The 20992-nt window shown below is 38.7% G+C and overlaps 1 protein-coding gene across 18 annotated transcripts in view; it reads left to right on the top strand.

Annotated features, from left to right (window-relative positions):
- Nucleotides 1-20992, top strand: part of ASPP (Ankyrin-repeat, SH3-domain, and Proline-rich-region containing Protein) — a 504012-nt gene that overhangs the window by 153669 nt on the left and 329351 nt on the right. The window contains exon 1 of one of the 18 annotated variants that reach the window (XM_067775889.1): nucleotides 19011-19032. The exons of the other annotated variants lie outside the window; for them this stretch is intronic. The gene's annotated coding sequence lies outside the window, so the exon portion shown is untranslated. Of the gene's footprint in view, nucleotides 1-19010; nucleotides 19033-20992 lie in introns of those variants that run through there. 18 annotated transcript variants of the gene reach the window in all.

Genomic DNA, 20992 nt, shown 5'->3' with positions numbered 1-20992 from the left:
TTGGTGTGACCAATTGACGCCGGTTGGCGGAGCGAAGGAGCGACTGGCGCGCCTTATTGGACGGCCATAACCGTTTAGACGGTTAAGCGCCAAATAAGTAAGTAAAGTAAAAGACGCTGTTACAGAATTCTTCAGCATCATATCCTGATGGAACCGTCTGACTTTCAATGTGTGACCATTTCCCGTCCTTCTTTTTCATCATTTCCTGGACTTTATCTCCCTTAGATAGGACTTTATCAGACTTGCCGTTTCGCTTTTTCCACGAAGCCCTGTGTGACCTGCTGATTTCACGTTTAAATATCCCCACCAAATATATTGTAACGAATTTACTTGCAAATCCTCTTATTTGCCCTTCTGCTAAGTTCGAATCACTAAATTGTTGGATAATGGGAAAATGGCCTTTATTAAAGTACTTCACAATAACACTTATACTTTGCTTACTTGCTTAATAACCAAACTGATTGGTAGCTCAAATGAAACTCTACTATCAAAATAATACTGCTATTGCTCGTTAGATAGCGTCTGAATCGAAACTTCTTGACAACTCAAATCAAACTGCATTCCAGCGCCTCTACAATTGCCACCTTTTATACTCTTTGATTTCAACCTTCGCATCTTGTAGGCGCTTACAGAATCTAATAGTCCAGCAGCTCTCAAACTTCTCAGCTGTAGCTACAATCGCACAATTTTATAGTTTTTCTCATTGCAAACTTATAGGAGTATCTCAGATATATGCTTGTGTTTGTGCATTGACCCTCCGGTGCTCGTATACGTACATGGTATATATGTGTAGGCGCAATTATTGTTTCGTTTGTGTAGATACATAATTATTGATCTATGGATGTGAATTCACGTCACTGCTTAGCATCGGCTTAGAGATGATAGGATCGCTCAGTGTTGCTAACATTCGTTACAATATATTCTTCCAGCAATCCTCAAATTCCGTAACATTTCCAGTTTGAAATTGAATTGAATGAACAGAAGCCGTATAGAACTCATTAAATTTTTCGGATATGGAAAAGATGAACGGACCATTAGGTTGGGTAAGGTTAGGTTCAAGTGGCTGCCGTCCGCATCGGAGCGGCATACCTAGGCCTTTATAGGCCAATTGTGAAACCACACGGATTTGTTCCTACTCTCCTAAACAAACCACTTCGTTGAGTTTGTGAAGCTAACTAGGCGTCTTGTATTGACCTCAGCTATATCAGTCAGATCTACATGAAACATCTTGCCCATGAAACCTTGCCTTTTTCTACCGAGCGCTGGACATTCGCAAGTAGATGCTTAACAGTTTTAAGCTCTTCTTCGTTGCCGCAGCTTCTACAACATTCATTAAATGGAGCGCCAATCCTTTCCGCATGCGGTCCAATACAGACGTGACCAGTGAGAAGACCCACAACTAAGGAAAGATCCCTCTTACGGAGGGTGAGAAGCTCACGCGATCTCTTCTCAGTCCATTCCGGTCATGTGAGTTTTGCCGCGTGGGATCTGATGCTTCCACCTAGCTTCTGCTTCCATCAGAAGAGCCTCCTTTATCTTCAGCTTGCAGGTATAGCGAAAGTGGAACGGAGGTACCCTTTATTGCAACCTCACCCGCCATCTCATTACCTGGTATACCCCTTTGCCCCTGAACACATACCAGATGCAGAGTAAATTATTCAGGCATCACGTGATCTGTGGCAGCCTACTACAGTTTCATAATTAGTTGTGACGGAGTCAAGGGCTTTAAGCGCTGCTTGACTGTCTGATAAAATATAAACATACTTCTGAGAGACTACCTTCTGCCTTAGGTAGTACACAGCGTCTTGTATGGCCACAAGATCGGCCGAAAATATGCTACAGTAATCCGGAAGGCGAAACGATCTTTGTATGTCCAACCGTTCCGAATAGACACCCCCTCTGGCCTTGTTATCCAGTTTAGATCCATCTGTGTAGATCTGAATGCTATCAGTGGGCCGATCTGGGTCATTCGCCCACTGTTCCCTCTCAGGGATTAATATCTCTTATCCTTTGTTAAAGCTGCTATATGGTTTGCAAAAATCTATCCCTGCTGGTATGAAAAATTTGTCGAGAATCTTGGTATGGTTACAGTGAGACCGTGTGGTCAGTTTCCTCATCCTAATAGCTGCACATGCTCCATATTTTATGCCTACTATATCTATGGGTAGTAGGCTCAGTATTAGATTCATAGCCTCCGTTGGCGTTGTGCGGATGGCTCCGCTTATCCAATGCACTATCATAGGGGACATACCCCATTTCCGTCCAATTGCCCCTTTACATGTGTAGTGGGCAACCGTGGCCTTACGGACACGTTCCCTGGTGTTTTGTCTCCAATCTGATTTCTTATCAAGTGTGAGCTCTAGATAGTTGGCGGACTCACTTTTCTTAAACGCTGTGTTTGCAAGCACCGGAGTTGGAAGAGGTAGTATCTTATAGTTCCTCGTAAAGAGCTCCAGCTACAGACCCTTAAATCCACAACAAATTAAAGCCTCACTTATACTTAACACAAGATGCTTATTATGTTAGCCCACTTAACTTCTGGCAGTGTTCCAACTCTGGTTTTATGGCAGTATACAATAGATCACATAATTACTTTGAAAGCAAATAGAAGTTAATTAGTGGGGTACGTGTACTTTTCCGTATTTACTGTAGTTTTATGAGAGTATACAATCGATCATATAATTAGTTTGGGAACAAATAGAAGTTGATTAGTGGGGTCTGTGTACTTTTCCGTATTTAATCTTTAAATATGCGGTCATGGTATAAATACCATATTTCAACTGTGAAAATACATGTACGTATTAGGGTGGTTCAAAAATTTAAAATTTTTTTAGAGACCTAGCGACTCTCCTATTATGTTACATATAACAAAAAAATAAACTACGCAAAATTTCAGAACTGTAGAATATATGGAAGGCAGTTCTGTAAAACTTTGATTTAGAAAGTTTTTTTTTTTTGTTTTCAGGATTCAGAAGTTAAACATTCTAAGATTTTTCAGCATAAAATTACTGAATTGTAAAATTGTTATAAAGCTTCAAATATAAATTTTGGAGCAAAGCACTAGTCCCGACTAAATAGACGACGGATTGGATTGAAAAACTATAAACTGTACGTTCACACTGGCTACTTTTAAAGAAAAATAAAGCCTATTGGCCGAAGAACAAATGATCTTTTTATCTCAAGAAAAAGTCTCGCGGTACGTATGCCTGTCGTAAGAGGCGACTAAAATACCAAATTGATTCAAGGAGTTGTGTAGCGCAATATATAGCTTCTGCATCCGAATTGTCAAACTCACCTATCCGGGGCGAATCCTGTTTCATTAACATCTGAGGTTCTGGCGACCCCAAGTTCCTCATGGCAAATGGGGGGTGGGGAGGGCGATATTGCCTAGCAGGTTTAATGTGGTCGTATAAATCATTCCCGAGGTAGTCGGGCTAGTAATTTAATGGTGCTTTGTTACCGGAACGTGCCGGATCTATATCCGGCAAAGGACCATCTACTTCGATAAGATTCCCCAAAGTCTTCGGGGAGTTACTTTATCGTTAATACAACAACAACAGAAACAGTATATAAAAAAGCAAGGAGGAGCACCAGAAAGAAGAAAAACAAATGCCGGATCCTGCTGCAAAATCTACGTCTTCTTCTATTAGTATACCCGATGTTGACTTAGATGATAGTTCAAGTGTTGAAAGCTATACACAAATTTTACCGATGATGAATTATGTATATCAAACGTTTTATTAAGCAAGAACGAAGATGTTCCTGAACCAAAGGTTTAAAATTTTTTAACATGAATGTGGCAAGGGCTTCATACCGGAATAAAGTTTTCGATCGTGAGGCTGTAAAGGCCGAGCTAAAATAAAGTTTTTCAGATAGATGCGTTCAACGCAATTTTATGCATTCCGGTAACATCGCCATAATCACGCAAGACGTTGCGTTGTTAATCTAAAGGAACTCCAAACTTGGCAATTGAAACATATTTCTATTAGTTAAGCGGATATTGCCCTAATTGCTTTAAATGTATGAAAACATTTATTTGAAGCAATTTCTAATTTATAATTTATTTAATAATTTGGGAAAAATTGAAACAACGTGACCTCAGAACGGACAAGGCGACAGATGTTTCGATTATACCTTTTTTAAATCTCTTCAAAGCCTTTTCTCCCGGAAGTGGGATTTGAACCCGCACTCCTACGATGGTTGAAGTGTTACAAAGGCATTCAGCCACGTCATGCCTTAGTTGTTGTAAATCTTATCCCAATTGCCTTCTTTTGCATATTTTCTTTATACACAGAACATACCCCGTATGTAATCATGTGTATAAGTTATGCGTTGGTAAGGCGGTTTTTCATAGAAACTGGTATTTCGTTTATTTAAAAAGGAAATTTCCCGAAGCACTGTTGTTACATTCTCACTATGAAACAAAAAGACTTGCTAACATACATATTTTCTCTCCTATTCATATGCTAAAATGTAGTTTTTAACGATAAAAACGGTAGAAAAGTACTAACGTGTGGGAAAAATAATTTCACTTGCATAGTGTGAAAGCGCGCTTAGCCAAAGCAAATGTCGAATTCTTCTTCTTATGCTTTGCCTGCAATAAAAGTTGGAAGTTGGCTACTTTTTCATATAAGATGGTGCGAATGTCGCTCGATCAACAGTTCTAAATAAAAATACTAGCAATATACTCATCAGTCATGAGATTGTGATAAACGTATCTATGCGAAAAACTGCTTATGTGACGGGGCTTTAAGATTTATTCCTATTCCCGCCGCTCTTCACCATGATCAGCCAGCATTTCAGCTACCAAGAAGTTCATTAACAAGGTAACGAGAAGCAGCAGGGCACATTTTCGACAGATAAGATGTCTTACCTAGAAGATATCAAAGAACCAATTTTCGTTAATTGAGACAGCGAAATATTGCCTGCTACTCTAAGTTCGCAAAATGTGGATAGGCTACCAGTACTAGTTTCCTTATCTGATGGAAATGAGAAATTGCTGGGGGTGCCAAAAACTGGGTAGTGCAACATTTTAGGAAACTGGAGATGCAGTACTTAAAACTCTTAAGACATGGGATCTCGACGATAAAGCAATTGGTACTGGCTTCAATACAACAGCATACAATAATAGTATCAAGAGTCGTGAATGCATTTTCATTGAAAAATAGCTGAATAACGAACCTCTATGGTTGCCATGTCACCATCACATAATGCCATTGGTTTCGAGTATTTTTTTTTTTTTAATTTTTCTCCTGCAGAAGCTGTGTTAAGAAATAGTTCAATGGAATCTTTGCTACATAATCTTAGTAAGAAAGGCAAGTCTCGATATGACTACTTTCAACTTATTGAACTGACGAGGTTGGTGTTGGGGCAACCTATATGAAAAGTTCATTGGAGAGCACCTGGGCCTATACATAACGCTCGCAGGATGGCTAAGCATATAAATTGTTTCTTTTCCAAGCGCGTAACCTTTGGATATATTTAAACATTTTGAAGCTTTTTGTACGTAAAACGCTAGGTATAGACTACAATCAGCAGTAACACAGCCTTAAGTGGAATAGTTTTTTGAAAAAAAGGTTGGAAAATACAGCGAAATTGATGAAAAGATAACATAAACTGTCAAAAAAGCATTGCAGTAACATTTATGGTACCTACCCGACGAACTGGTCGGATTATCAGCTTTATTCCAAGAAAGCGAACTACGAAAACAAATTGAACATTGCGAATAAGATATATGTCCCTGAATCACTAAGAATTGTTAGAGGTAATGCTAATTTACTGAGTGATGAATATAAATTGGCAGTCTTTGCTAATAGTGGAACAATGCTCTTATTTACTAAGCTAAACATTATGCAAAGTTTTTCAAAAAACACCCAAGTTAATGGGAATAGGAGTCAGAGTTAAAAAAGAGGCTAGAACTGTTGTTTATAAAATCAAATTGGTCAATAACATCAGCGAAAGCAAAAGCAAAAAGATTCTTAATTTAAAAAAACCAAATTAATTTAGGTTTTTTTATACTAAATTTTCTATTGTTTTTTTTTTCTTTCAGAAATTGTAGAAAAATTTACGTTTCCATTTGTTTTAAACAGCACTGAGCACTGCCTTCTAAATGAACTATGATTATGCAATTATGATATTACTATAATATTTTGAAACACCCTAGGACATATAAACATATAAGCAACTAAAAGAAATATTTCCTTTGAAATAGAATAACAAACAATTTAGAAAATAACAAACTTAATTATCTTGACTTTGTTATAAGATAGAACGGACACTGTTTGTTCACCTGGTTTTGAAAATTTCTGAAACTATAAGAAAGGTATAAATAGTGTTCATTTAAGCACTTTAAAACTAACAATCGGCGAAAGAAGTCACAAACTGCAATCAATTTACGGAATTATTTTGCGCTGCTTTTTGTGCTTTTGGGCGGTGTCAATTCGCAGCCTTGTATTGTAAAAGCCCGTCTATTTTATCATTACATATTGCTTTGAAATATTTTTGCGTTGGCTCTTTGGTCAATATGGAAAAAGTGATAACAGCAGCGCATTGACAGAAAGTTTTAGTTGGTGTAACCATGACAAACGGTGATGGACAAAAGCGCAATGTTGATCACAAAACGTCACATATTGATATAGGTGAAATTACAGTGAGTTTACCCTTTATATCGAGTTCTGCAGTGAAAAAATTGTGCTTTCCAGTACAAAATTAAAGAAAGGCATACAAGTGCGAAGAACTCGAGATAAAGGGTGAACTCACTTTAATTGCACCTATATCCATATGTGACGTTTTGTCATCATCATTGCCCTTTTTTCCATCACCGTTTGTTGTGGTTACACCAACTAAAACTTTCAGGCAATGCGCAGCTGTTATCACTTTTTCCATATTGACCAAAGAACCGACGCAAAAATATTTCAAATTATAATTAAATGATAGAATATATGGGCTTTAATAATACGAGGCTGCGAATTCAGACCACTCAAAAGGGCTAAGAGGAGCGCGAAATAATTCCGTAAATTCATTGCAGTTTGTGATTTCTTCCGCCGATTGTTAGTTATAAATTTTTAAAACAAGAAGGCTCATCCGGACCCATCTTTTTTATAGTCTCCGAATTTTCACAATGGACGAAGCAATAGTTTTCGTTCTACCTTATAACAAAGTCAATATAATTAAGTATGTTATTTGCTAAATTGTTTGTTATTCTATTTCAAAGGAAATATTTCTTTTAGTTGCTTATATGTTTATATTTCCTAGGGTGTTTCAAAATATTATAGTAAAAACAAAATGGCAAAATCATGGGTCAGTTAGAAGGCTGAGCACTGCTGTTTAAAAAATGGAACGTAAATTTTTCTACAACTTCTGAGAAAAACAAAAACCATAGCAAATTTAGTATACAAAAACCTTAATTTATTTGTTTGTTTTAATTTAAGGATATTTTTAAAAATAAGTACATTTTATAGGGAAAAGAAATTATCAAAATGAAATGTTTCTATTTTGCTTTTGGAAGTATACGGTTTCTGCAGGCTTTCAAAAACGGCCTTTGTTGTTGGTACATTCGGAACTGTTTTTCCTCCTCATAATTTGTTATGACTTTGTTAAAATCTTGAGTAAGTTTAATAACTTTTTTGGAGATATTATTTACCACTTTGATTTTATTATCTATACTTCCTCCTGTTCCCATTAACGTGGGTGTTCTTTTGAAAAACAACAGCATTGTCAATTCACATTCATCACTTAGTATATTAGCAATTCCTCTAACCATTCTTGACGATCCGGGACAGACATATTATTCACAATGACTTTGTTTATATAGCTTGCTTTCCTGGAAAACTGTGACAATAACACCAATACGCTTAGAGCAGGGTAGGCAGAAAGGTACCTCGAGAACATGGATCTAGCATCAAATGACGAGCATATAGACGTAAAGGCGGCAGTGCTGGTAGCGTACAATCAGTTCAACGATGCTGCTAGCCGTAAAAATACCCATAAGACGCTGCCAGCAGAGGAGATGGAAACGGACTTCCAGAGCCTGCGATCAGCTGTTAAAATCCATTGCATGAGCGCAGTGGCGGAGAATAAGAAGACACACAAACATCTCAATGGCGCTGCGATTCTTACAGATTAACCTCCAACACAGGGAAGTGGCGCCGAGCGAGCTCCTTCTGACAAGTGATAGAACGATACGAGTACTGAGTGAGTAGTATCGATACTTTTCCAAAAATTACTCGATGTTTTTTCCAAGTACTTAGTAAAGTATCGATACTTTACCTCGATACTTTTCCCCGATACTTTACCAAGCGCCGATGGTCTACATGTTTAAGATCAACAAAGTTCAGCCCAATAACACCATAACTTGAGCATAAATTGAGATCGTTTTTGGTAAGGGTAGAGTGGGAGACGATTTCTGCATATGGTGGTAAAAGAAAAGTATGTGTCTGTTTTCCAGAATCACAAACTCCAACAAAGGTATGGAAATTAGTTATAAAGAAATAGATGTAATGCACGATAACCTCTGAACAGATTTAAGGCCGAGCTTGTCTTCCAATTTTGGGCGTGCTCCTTTTTAATTTTTCACACAAATTGGCGGGACAGAGCCTACTTGTTTTATGCCGACTCCGAAAGGCATCTGCAAGGTATACGAGTTTTCACTGTGAAGCTTTCCAAGGCAGAAGGGTAAACCCCTACGGCTACGGCAATGCTCAGTACATACTCCTGGTGCTCCTTTCTCTTTTTATACTCAGCTGAGCAGAGTTCACAGAGTATATTAATTTGGTTCGCATAAAGATTACGGGGTATCAGCATAAACTAATCGAGATAGATATAGATTTCTATTTATCAAAATGATCTGGGCGAAAAAGGAAATTCATTTTAACATGTCCGTCCGTCCGTCTGGCCGTAAACACGATAACTTGAGTAAATTTTGCGGTTTCTTTATGGAACTTGGTATGTAAGTTCCTGGGCACTCATCTCAGATCGTTATTTAAAATGAACGAAATCGGACTATAACCACCTCCACTTTTTCGCTATCGAAAATTTCGAAAAACCGAAAAAGTGCAATAATTCATAACCAAAGACGGATAAAGCGATGAAACTTGGTAGGTGGGTTGACTTTATGACGCAGAATAGAAAACTAGTAAAATTTTGGACAATGGGCGCAACACCGCCCACTTTTGAAAGACGATAATTCTTACTTGTTTTATGACCCCTCTATGCAATGCAGTTTTAACTTGCATTTGGTGTAGGTATGTTATGCTAAAGGGGAAAGTGCTTCAGTAACATTCCATTTTATATAAAACTAGCGTACCCTCGCCCGCTTCGCGAGGCGACAAATTCAATGATTTTCTGAAAGAGAATAAAATTAATACGAAACAAAGCAAATTCTTTGACACAATTTCATTCGAACTTTATTGTAACACTTTTTGGTAGACAACATTTTTGGTTTTCCCATCTTTCGCGTAAATGAATAATGGCGATGGTTTGCCTGCTCGTGAGCAAGCTACATACAATTATCCATGAGAAAAAATTGGGTATTCTAAATTAATACCGTACATTTGTAGAGACTGTCCTTGTGCCTTGTTAATTGTCATAGCGAAGGCAAGGCAAATAGGGAACTGCAAACGTTTGAAATCGACTGGTAAATTCGTCGAAATCAGTGGAATTCTGGGTATCAAAACGTCTTCTCCTTTGTACTTTCTTTCAAAATTGTTGCTTCGATAACGTTACCCATTAGCTTCTTCGCAGCGAGTCTGGTATCATTGCAAAGCCGTGGCACAGTAATCTTAAAAATAAATAAATGTAAGACGCGATAACCTACCGAAGAAATCGAAGGCCGAGCTTATCTTCCAATTTGCGTCGTGCTCCTCTTGATTTTCCCTACAAATTGGCCGGACCTACATGTTTTATGCCGACTCCCAACGGCATCTGCAAGGCAGATGAGCTTTCACTGACAGCTTTTCATGGCAGAAATACACCCGTAGCGCTTGCCAAACACAGCCGAGGGGCGACCCCACTAATTGAAAAATCTTATTTCTAAAATTTTGACACAGTAATGTTGCGCAGCATAATAATCGGTGCTCCAATTTATAATCGTAAATAATGAGGTGGTACGCCTGGCAAATCGAGTGAGTTTAGGAATTCTGTTGGATAATTTTCGACATCATCTTGATCAGTAATAGTGTCCATTGGCTTATATGCAACTATGTCAACAGGTATTTGATCCAGAATAGCTGCATTTATATCATTGATGTCCTTATTTTTCCCAGCTAAAATTGCTCTTTCGCTTAGCCACTCATAGTTTTTGTAATGTTGAACTATGTTTTGAAATACACTCTGTATCAATGCCTCTTTAGACTGTGAAAAAGTGCAGAAATTGTTAGGCAATATAACCATTCCTTTTGGATCGACAGACATTTGGCCATTTCCGATTTTCAGTAATTGCTGTGAAAATTCAGCTGCTGACGAATCGTTTTGTAGTTGAACACGTACTTTTGTAGTAAGTGTAAGCGTGTTTACGTGTCTCCATAAATACGATGATTTTAAACATGCATTGATTTCATCTGCAGCCGTGGATTTTGGGATCACAGGTAATGTTTGCCTGAAATCTCCAGCCAATAAAATCATGGCACCCACAAAGACTGTTTGGCTACCTCGAAGATCTTTCAAAGTTCTATCAAGTGCTTCCAACGATTTCTTGTGTGCCATAGTGCACTCGTTCCATACGATGAGCTTACATACTTTAAGAACTTTTGCCATTCCAGATGTTTTCGAAATATTAGGTGTTGGTGTTTCATTTACCTGCATATTCTAAGGCAACTTTAATGCAGAATGTGCTGTGCGACCGTCTTCCAGTAATGTAGCCGCAATTCCGGAAGAAGCGAGTGCCAATGCAACGTTATTATATGATCACATTGTTGCTAATATCAATGAAATCAAAAAGGTCTTGCCTGTTTCCCCTGGAGCATACAAGAAAAATAATCCACCAGTTCCATGACTAACATTATTCATGATTGTATCATAAACATGTTGCTGTTGGTAATTCAATTTCGTTAAATTTGATGTTACAAATGTGTTTAGTTCATTACAATCATAATGGTATTCACGCTCCAGTTCTCGATTGAACATATCATGCATTGGACGATTTGCTGCTGGCATGCCCAATTGTTCTAACGATTTGTTTGACATCGACAAACAAATGTCGTCAATCCTTATCAATGCTTCATTGTAAATTTCCAGTGTGAATTCCAACTCATAATTTGCAGTATTTCGATGCATTTGGTTTAAAATATCATCTGCCATATAATCTTTGAAATTATTCCATAATTCCAATGGATTAGATGGGGAGCACATTGCAATTATTGTGAAAAATAATGTTCGTATTTGATGTGGACGGGCTATTACAGCTGAAACGGCAAGCGTATCTTCCCAATTCTTATCATACTCCAGCAAATTTAATTGTTTACATGCTTCACGATATGTAGCACACAATTAACCATTAATTGTTCTTAAAGCTTGGAATGATGTTGGGCCACGAATATTAATTAAAAACAATCGCAAGTAAAAACACTCAGTATTATTTGGATGAACTGCAGAGGATATTAGGATATTAGGATATTAGGATGACCTTGAACTGGTTTTCCTTGTTTTCGCCTTTGAAATTTATTTCCTGGATTAATCCCATGTGAAATATTGTGGCACTTCTGCATATAGCAATGTTCTTGCAAAATCGTCCGATTGACATAAAGGAAAAGAGGCAGTCAAAGTTGTAGACGGTGCACTTGTTGCTCTAAGCGCTGCATTTTCAGGAGTAAAATAAACAAGTTGGCCATTTTCAAGGTGAACCGCTAAATGAACGACAGTTGGATGTCTTTCGTGTTTTGGGAATGAAAAAAATCGCCATATCGCTTCGTTACTGCTTATATAACGCCCCATTTGATATTTTTTAAACTCATATATGAATATTGATACCCATAATGTAAAAACACATCCTAATGTTATTCTGATCCACGTTTTGGATAATATTTTGAGACCCTAGTCACCCAGATGTATGAAAATTACCCTCTGCTAAAGCACTCATCACCAGCTTTCATTTGATACCCATATTGTACAAACACATTCTTGGAGTACCCGGGTCCACACTTTGGCCTATATCTCGAGACCCTAGTCAGCTAGGTGTACGAAGAGTACCCCATATTAAAGTACTTATCAGAAGCTTCCATTTGATACCCATATTATACAAACACATCGTAGGGTTATCCGGGTCCACGTTTCGACCTATATCTCAAGATATAATAATTTTTTTTTTTGCTAAAAACCTTCCCCTATTTGATCCCTATAATATGAAAAAAGAACGAATAAAACTGGCCTCGTATCGGCAGCAAAACATGGACAGGAACGAACATCATTTCATTTTTATATATATAGATATAAATACAAGGCGTGATATACCTCTAAAGAGAATTTAGGCCAAGCTGCTCCAATTTCCAATTTCGTCCAATTTTTTCCTAAAAATTTGCAGCACTATATATGTGTGTTTTACGCCGACCCCGTATGGCATTTGTAAGGCAGAAGTGTTTTCTATGAGAAGTGTTTAATGGCAGAAATACACTCAGAGTGTTCGCCAAATCACTGCACAAAGGCTGTTTCCAAATTTCTGATGTTGTTTTGCCCGGAAGTTGAACCCAGGATCTTCGGTATGGTAGGCAGCGCATGCTACCATCACACCCCAACTATTAATTTCTCTAGAGTTTTAAGAAAAAAATATGCACAACTAATAAGCCTGATTTCTTGCGGGTGCAGATGACTGGATCTTCCTGCTTTCGGTACGATGACTTTTCGAGCCATTGTTCAGTTTTATGCAACCCTCAAAGATTGTTCTAAGCCATTGTACAATCGTTCCATATGCAAAATAGCTAGATCCAGTGATTTGAACTAGGCAAAAGACGTTGTCGCAACTCGACTCTCACACCCGCTCTCTGAGAGCACAAATCAGCCTGAAGGAATACAGGAGCAGTGGGAGCATATCTCCAAAGCATTTCGTACTGCCGCCGAGGAAAAAATTGGTTACCTGGGGCTACGAAAAATAACTGGTACGATGAAGAATGCAACGTAGCAATAAAAAGAACAGACGCTGCCTACAGGGCTACTTTGGAAGGGAGCGCAACAAGAGGAGTGTGTGAACGCTATCGTGAGTTGAAAAGGGAAGCGATACGCCTTTTCGGGAAGAAATAAGTAAGGACGGGACTATCTTCGGCTGTGCAAAGACTTCATACCTTTCATGAATGGGGATGAACAATAATCTTATCCCGTTCGTAATCTCCAAATAATCGGATGTATAAGATAAGAAATATATAGTGAACAGATGTACATACCTAAACGATTTGTAAGATAAATAAAAAATAAACAAGTAGGGAAGGCTAAGTTCGGGTGTAACCGAACATTACATACTCAGGTGAGAGCTATGGAGACAAAATAAAGGAAAACACCATGTTGGAAAATGAACCTAGGGTAACCCTGGAATGTGTTTGTACGATATGGGTATCAAACGAAAGGCGTTAATGAGTATTTTAAAAGGGAGTGGGCATTAGTTCTATAGGTGGACGCCTTTTCGAGATATCTCAATAAAGGTGGACCAGGGGTGAATCTAGAATTTGTTTGTATGATATGGGTATCAAATGAAAGGTGTTAATGAGTATTTTAAAAGGGAGTGGGCCTTAGTCATATGGGTGGACGCCTTTTCGAGATATCGTTATAAAGGTGGACCAGGGTTCACTCTAGAATGCGTTTGTACAATATGGGTATCAAACGAAATGTGTTAATGAGTATTTTAAAAGGGCATGGGCCTTAGTTCTATAGGTGGAGTTGTATATGTGGACCAGGGTGACCCAGAACATCATCTGTCGTATACCGCTAATTTATTTATATATGTAATACCACGAACAGTATTCCTGCCAAGATTCCAAGGGCTTTTGATTTCGCCCTGCAGAACTTTTTCATTTTCTTCTACTTTATATGGGTAGGTGTCACACCCATTTTACAAAGTAATTTTCTAAAGTTATATTTTGCATCAATAAACCAATCCAGTTACCATGTTTCATCCCTTTTTTCGTATTTGGTATAGAATTATGGCATTTTTTCATTTTTCGTAATTTTCGATATCGAAAAAGTGGCGTGGCCATAGTCGGATTTCGACCATTTTTTATACTAATACAAGGTGAGTTCAGATAAGTGCGTGAACTGAGTTTAGTAAAGATATATCGATTTTTGCTCAAGTTATCGCGTTAACGGCCGAGCGGAAGGACAGACGGTCGACTGTATATAAAAACTGGGCGTGGCTTCAACCGATTTCGCCCTTTTTCACAGAAAACAGTTATCGTCCGAGAGTCTAAGCCCCAACCAAATTTCACAAGGATTGGTAAATTTTTTCTATTTTGTTGCACCATATCATTACTGGAGTTGAATGTTGACATAATTTACTTATATACAGTAAAGATATTAAATTTTTTGTTAAAATTTGACTTAAATTTTTTTTTTAAAGTGGGCATGGCCGTTCTCTGATTTTGCTGATTTTTATTAAGCATACATACAGTAATAGTAGTACCGTTCTTGCCAAATTTCATCATGATATCTTCTACAACTGCCAAATTACAGCTTGCAACACTTTTAAATTACCTTCTTAGGCGGTGCCACGCCTATTGTCCAAAATTTTACTAATTTTCTATTCTGCGTCATAAGTTCAACTCACCTACCAAGCTCCATCGCTTTATCCGTCTTTGGTAATGAATTATGGCACTTTTTCAGTTTTTCGATATCGAAAAAGTGGGCGTGTTTATAGTCCGATATCGTTCATTTTAAATAGCGATCTGAGTGCTCAGAAACCTACATACCAAATTTCATCAAGATACCTCAAAATTTACTCAAGTTATCGTGGTAACGGACAGACGGACGGACGGACGGACATGGCTCAATCAATTTTTTTTTCGATACTGATGATTTTGATATATGGAAGTCTATATCTATCTCGATGCCTTTATATATGTACAACCAACCGTTATCCAATCAAAGTTAATATACTCTGTGAGCTATGCTCAACTGAGTATAAAAATAAGTAGGTACTTTGTTTAAGGATGCAAAGTTTCAGGTTTTTTGTGGTCTGCATGTTAAAACTATGACTACGAATCACGTATTTCAACAATATATGACGTAAACGTAACTATTTGATAAAATTTTGTTGAAATTTGAAGCTTCTAGCCGTAAAAAAAGGGCAAAAATGACAGTTTATATGGGGTATATAGTATATATACCACCGATCTTTATGATTTTTTCTGACAACAAAATATGCTATATACGTAAGCATTTGGTGAAATTTGAAGCTTCTAGCTGTTAAAATGGGGCTGAAATTGGGAAAATATGTCTATATACTATATATATATACTACATATTCCACCATATATATACTATATATACCACCGACCTTTATGATTTTTTCAGACAACAATATATGCTATATACGTGACAATTCGTTGAAATTTGAAGCCTCTTGCTCATAAAATAGGGCAGTAATTACGAAAAGGTTCTTATCTCAACAATCAGTTGTGGGGATATATACTATATATACGACCGATCTTTTTCAGACAACAATGTGTGCAATATACGAAAGTATATGGTGAAGTTTGAAGCTTCAGTCTGATAAATTAAGGAAGGTATGACAAAAATCCCCTTTTTATGAAAAATCGTTTGTATGGAGGATATATGCTATAGTGGTCCGATCCGGCCGGTTCCGACAAATGTCTAATCGGACACCTAAATACACCCGCTCACAAAATTTTATTAAGATATCTCAAAAATTGAGGGACTAGTTTGTATACAAACAGACAGACGCGACAGACGGACAGACGGACATGGCTAAATCAACTCAGCTCTTCAACCTGATTATTTCGGTATACTTAATGGTGGGTCTATTTTCTTTTAAGGACTTAAAATTTTGGGATTCGTGACGAAATTAATATACCATTTCATTTTCATGAAAGGTATAAAAAGCAGAAGCAGAAAGGCGCGAGTGCGAGGAGCTTGAGATGCTAACCACCCGAAAATTTTACCAAAAAATACGGCGACAGACGGAAGGTTTTAAGACCGGGGCAATCTCCTGTAGGAACGAAAACGGCGACATTGTAACTGATGTCCAGATAGTGCTTAGATTATGGAGGGAACACTTCTCTGCTCTTCTAAATGGAGGCAGCGATTCACCGCGCAGAGATGACGAACCCGAACCCGCAATCGATGATGATGGAATATATGTCCTCCCGCCCGATTATGACGAAGTTAGAATAGCAATAACCAGATTGAAAAACAACAAGGCCGTGGGCGCTGATGTATTGCCTGCGGAGCTATTCAAGTACGACGGCGAGGAGTTGGTAAGGCGCATGAAGCAGCTTCTTAACATAATATGGGCGGACAAGTGCATGCCCGACGATTGGAATCTAAGTGTTCTTTGTCCAGTCCACAAGAAGGGGGATACTGCAAAATGCACCAACTATCGTGGAATAAGCCTTCTTAATATCGCATATAAGGTCCTTTCAAGTGTATTGTGCGAAAGATTGAAGCCCACCGTGAACCGGCTAATTGGACCTTATCAGTGCGGCTTCAGACCTGGTAAATCTACCATCGACCATATTCTCACAATGCGCCAAATCTTGGAAAAAACCCGCGAAAAGAGAATCAACACACATCACCTCTTCGTCGACTTTAAAGTCGCGATCGACAGCACGAAAAGGAGCTGCCTATATGCCGCTATGTCTGAATTTGGTTTCCCCGCAAAACTTATACGGCTGTGGAAAATGACGTTGAGCAACACCATCAGCTCAGTCAGAATTGGGAAGGACCTCTCCGAGCCGTTCGAAACTAAACGAGGTTTCACACAGGGTAACCCCTTATCGTGCGATTTCTTTAATTTGATGCTGGAGAAAATTATACTAGCTGCAGAACTTAACCGCACTGGAACAATATTCTATAAAAGCGTGCAGTTACTGGCATATGCTGATGACATTGATATTGTAACGAATTTACTGCAAATCCTCTTAATTGCTCTTTTGCTTAGTTCGTATCACTAAACTGTTGCATAAATAACTCCAATATTGAATAATGGAAAAATGGCCTTTATTAAAGTACTTCACAATAACACTTATACTTTGCAGCTAGCTGCCTTAATAACCAAACTGACTGATAGCTTAAACGAAACTGAACTATTGCCCGACAGATAGCGTGCTTAACTGAAAACCTGAAAACTGCTTGTAGCGCCTCTACCGCTGTTGCTTTTAAACTCTGTGATTTCCTCTTGGCATCTTCTAGGCGCTTCCAGAATTTACTTAGTCACCGCCATATAATTATAACTACAGATGCACGTATATAGCTTCGCATATGCTTGTATTTGTGAGCGACACTTCCCCAATTACAATTGCATACTTTTGGGAGAATCTCAGATATCTGCATGTGTTTGTGCATCTCTTCTCTGCTGCGTGTACGTAGATATGTGTAGACATAATGATTTATTCGTTTATGTAGATACAAGTGCTACTGCTTTATTGTTGTTGTGACTTCATTTACTTAGCATCAGACTAGGGATGTGGTGCTAACATTCGTAACAATATCATCGGCCTAAACACCCGCGCTGTTAGTTCTGCTTACTCCAAACTGGAAAAAGAAGCGGTAAAGATGGGTTTGATGGTGAATGAGGACAAAACGAAGTACCTGCTGTCATCGAAAGAGTCAGCGCATACGCGCCTTGGCAACCACGCTACTGTTGGTAGCCATAATTTCGAAATAGTAAAAGATTTCGTTTATTTGGGAACCAGCATCAATACTAGCAACAACATCAGCACTGAAATCCAGCGAAGAATCAATATTGCCAATAAATGCCACTTTGGACTAGGTAGGCAACTGAAAAGTAAAGTCCTCTCTCGGCGAACGAAAATCATACTCTATAAGTCACTTATCGTACCCGTCCTGCTATATGGGGCAGAGGCATGGACCATGATAACAGCAGATGAAGCGGCTTTGGGAGTGAATGTCAATAAAACGAAATTTATGGTTATACCTAGACGCAATTTTCAAAACAGTGAGCTACAAAACTTAAATATAAATAACGAACTAATTGAAAAAGTCAGCACCATAAAATACTTGGGAATAAAAATAGATGATAAGCTGAATTTCAACGAGCACGTGGATTATACGGTAGGAAAAATAGCGAAAAAGTTATATTTTACACAACGAACCTGCAAATATTTAAATAGAAGGTATAAAATCATCGTCTACAGATCTATAATCGAACCACATTTTATTTATTGCCCAACTATATTTTTCATCTTGCGAGATAGTCAGATATACAAGCTACAAAAGTAACAGAACCGAGCTATGAGATTCATTCTCAAAAAACGGTATGACACACCTATCAGAGACATGCTATGCTCTCCTAATTGGCTTAGCATTAGACAGCAACTTTTTTATTATACCATGAAATTTATTAAAAACATAATAGAAGGAACTTTCCCTGCGTATTTGAGGACTAATATAAAATATGTAAAAGATATGCATTCTGTAAATACTCGTAATAAAAATGATTTTAATCTGCCGGCTTATAAAACTGAAGCAGACAAATGTAATCTGTATTATAAAGGTCTTAAATAATATAATGAACTACCGAATGATATTAAATCATGTCATTCCAATAAATTTAAACAAAAATTGTACAATTATTGCAGAACACTACCAATTTAGTGCTGGACATGCGGGCTTCCATAGCATCGATAGAAATGCAGCGGAAACTATTCTGCTATGTGGCGCCAAGACTTCCAAGCTCTTGTACGCATACAAAAAAGGTTGCCGAAGCGCATACTGAAACGCATCACTCGATTAACTCAGTGCATCACCATGCAGATGTTGCCTTCGCGCTTTACTAACATGCGTAAAATGCCTACATACTACACTAGCACAACACTTTGTTCGCATAATCTGGAAGTCTCCCATCCATAGTACTCCAAGGTAGGACATAGATGTAACTATTCTAGATTGCATAGTCCAGAAGACAATCATAAACATGTAAAATAGATTTAAGTTAGGCTTAGGAAAGCCGTAATAAATAAATACATTACATTATATTATATGATAACGGCAGATGAAGCGGCTTTGGGAGTGTTCGAGAGAAAAGTTGTTCGAAAGATTTATGGACCTCTACGCGTTGGCGATGGCGAGTACCGAAGAAGATTTAATGATGAGCTGTGCGAGCTCTACGCAGTCATCCAAATAGTCCAGCGAATTCAAACGCAGCGGCTGCGCTGGCTAGGCCATGTTATGCGAATGAAAGATGATGCTCCGGCCAAGAAAGTGTTTCTATCGGAACCCGCCTATGGAAGCAGAGGTAGAGGGCGGCCCCCACTCCGTTGGAAGGACCAGGTGGAAAACGATTTAAACTCCCTTGGTGTGACCAATTGACGCCGGTTGGCGGAGCGAAGGAGCGACTGGCGCGCCTTATTGGACGACCATAACCGTTTAGACGGTTAAGCGCCAAATAAGTAAGTAAAGTAAAAGACGCTGTTACAGAATTCTTCAGCATCATATCCTGATGGAACCGTCTGACTTTCAATGTGTGACTATTTCCCGTCCTCCTTTTTCATCAGTTCCTGGACTTTATCTCCCTTAGATAGGACTTTATCAGACTTGTCGTTTCGCTTTTTCCACGAATCCCTATTTGACCTGCGCCAATCCTTTCCGCATGCGGTCCAATACAGACGTGACCAGAGAGAAGACCCACAACTAAGGAAAGATCCCTCTTACGGGGGGTGAGAAGCTCACGCGATCTCTTCTCATTCCATTCCGGTCATGTGAGTTTTGCCGTGTGGGATCTGATGCTTCCACCTACCTTCTGCTTCCATCAGAAGAGCCTCCTTTATCTTCAGCTTGCAGGTATAGCGAAAGTAGAACGGAGGTACCCTTTATTGCAACCTCACCCGCCATCTCATTACCTGGTATACCCCTTTGCCCCTGAACACATACCAGATGCAGAGTAAATTATTCAGGCATCACGTGATCTGTGGAAGCCTACCACAGTTTCATAATTATTTGTGACGGAGTCAAGGGCTTTAAGCGCTGCTTGACTGTCTGAGAAAATATAAATATGCTTCTGAGAGACCACCTGCTGCCTTAGGTAGTACACAGCGTCTTGTATGGCCACAAGATCGGCCGAAAATACGCTACAGTGATCCGGAAGGCGAAACGATCTTTGTATGTCCAACCGTTCCGAATAGACACCCCCTCTGACCTTGTTATCCAGTTTAGATCCATCTGTGTAGATCTGAATGCTATCAGTGGGCCGATCTGGGTCATTCACCCACTGTTCCCTCTCAGGGATTAATATCTCTTATCCCTTGTTAAAGCTGCTATATGGTTTGCAAAAATCTATCCCTGCTGGTATGCAAAATTTGTCGAGAATCTTGGTATGGTTACTGTGAGACCGTGTGGTCAGTTTCCTCATCCTAATAGCTGCACATGCTCCATATTTTATGCCTACTATATCTATGGGTAGTAGGCTCAGTATTACATTCATAGCCTCCGTTGGCGTTGTGCGGATGGCTCCGCTTATCCAATGCACTATCATAGGGGACATACCCCATTTCCGTCCAATTGCCCGTTTACATGTGTAGTGGACAACCGTGGCCTTACCGACACGTTCCCTGGTGTTTTGTGTCCAATCTGATTTCTTATCAAGTGTGAGCTCTAGATAGTTGGCGGACTCACTTTTCTTAAACGCTGTGTTTGCAAGCACCGGAGTTGGAAGAGGTAGTATCTTATAGTTCCTCGTAAAGAGCTCCAGCTCCAGACCCTTAAATCCACAACAAATTAACGCCTCACTTATACTTAACACAACATGCTTATTATGTTAGCCCACTTAACTTCTGGCAGTGTTCCAACTCTGGTTTTATGGCAGTATACAATAGATCACATA

This window comes from Eurosta solidaginis, chromosome 3, assembly GCF_040869045.1.
Source record: "Eurosta solidaginis isolate ZX-2024a chromosome 3, ASM4086904v1, whole genome shotgun sequence".
NCBI classification, from domain to species: Eukaryota; Metazoa; Arthropoda; class Insecta; order Diptera; family Tephritidae; genus Eurosta; species Eurosta solidaginis.
Note: the sequence above shows the minus strand (reverse complement) of the source record. Positions and strands in the feature narration are given on the sequence as shown.